General features: G+C 38.6%; 2 non-coding genes across 2 annotated transcripts; both read left to right on the forward strand.

The window, feature by feature from the left end:
* The first annotated feature begins 2 nt into the window (after window positions 1-2).
* On the forward strand, window positions 3-74 carry trnaa-ugc. The gene has a single exon. It is a non-coding gene; the product is annotated as a tRNA-Ala (tRNA).
* Window positions 75-531: 457 nt separating this feature from the next.
* trnat-cgu lies at window positions 532-603 on the forward strand. Its single transcript has one exon. It is a non-coding gene; the product is annotated as a tRNA-Thr (tRNA).
* The last annotated feature ends 722 nt before the right edge of the window (window positions 604-1325 follow it).

Genomic DNA, 1325 nt, shown 5'->3' on the forward strand with positions numbered 1-1325 from the left:
AAGGAGGTGTAGCTCAGTGGTAGAGCGCATGCTTTGCATGTATGAGGTCCTGGGTTCAATCCCCAGCTTCTCCATGTTTTTTGCAAAGACCCAACTTCTACTTTCCAGACATGTTGAAATTCTAAGCAGGAAACAGAGATGTGCTAAATAATTTGGTCTTTTAATCTGAAGAACATGCGTTCAATCCCTGTTAGTACATTTATAGAACAGAAGTGGCATGGTTGCCAACTTTTATGGCATCATTTTCAAAAACTGAAGTTCATGTTTTCGATCCCTGTCCGTACCTGTTTTAAGAATTGCTGCTATCATTTCATTGTAGTTTCAATGGAGTGGTGTATATATAAAGTACAGTGTATTGATATTGCGTTTTATCTGCAAATTAAATGGGATGGAAGCTCAGAGGGGAGTGCATGCTATATATGTATGAGGTCCTTTCTCCACTGAGTTTGTGTGCCAAATTCACATTTGCACAACTACTACTTTCCAGAATGTTGATATATATATATATATATATATATTGCAGTATAGGGTGGCATGGTGGCCAAGTGGTAAGGCGTCGGTCTCGTAAACCGAAGACCATGGGTTCAAATCCCATCCGTGCCTTTATAGAAAAGGCTTCAAATTCCATGGAAATTTACATTAATTGGAGGACTTTGTAGAAGAATCATGTTGTATCAATATTTGAATACAACTGTTATATTAAGGGGAAGTAGAGCCAGTTTTCCCCGAACAAGATGGCGTCTAGGCCTCAACTGTTTTTGAGTTATGGCCATTTATCTGGGATTAAAGGTCCAAAATAAAAATAGAGAAATTATTTTTCCACTTCACGTCAAAGTCAAGGAGCCTCCGGTGTCAATAAAAAAAGAACCAGCCATTTATCTATCGTCATTTAAGAGAAATCGTACAACGACAGATTGGTGATGTTCATGGATAGGTGTTTTTTTTCAACGGTTACAGATCCAGTTGCAGGGTGTTCTTACGAATCTTTTTAAAGTGTGCTGCGGAGCTCTGCGAGATTTCTGTGATTTTCTATGATTTTCTGAAATAACACACACTCACTAAACCCTCCGTAAATAACTCAGTTCTTAACGTAAAGACTTAAAACTCAGAATTCTGTAAAGGCATACCCCAATCAGGATATGAGTTTATTTATAGCTTCCTGTGCCAACCGGAAGTGCCTTAAATGGTGTCACAGTGGCAGTTTCCAAGGGTTAAAAAGGTCAGATCTTTTCAAAACTTCATATGTGTGATTAAGCAACCCCCATAAACTGTAAGTCAGTCATTTCTCCCAACAGATGTCAAAGAAAAGCTCTCTCTCACACACA

This window comes from Oncorhynchus gorbuscha, unplaced genomic scaffold (assembly GCF_021184085.1).
Source record: "Oncorhynchus gorbuscha isolate QuinsamMale2020 ecotype Even-year unplaced genomic scaffold, OgorEven_v1.0 Un_scaffold_21535, whole genome shotgun sequence".
In the NCBI taxonomy this organism is placed as follows: Eukaryota; Metazoa; Chordata; class Actinopteri; order Salmoniformes; family Salmonidae; genus Oncorhynchus; species Oncorhynchus gorbuscha.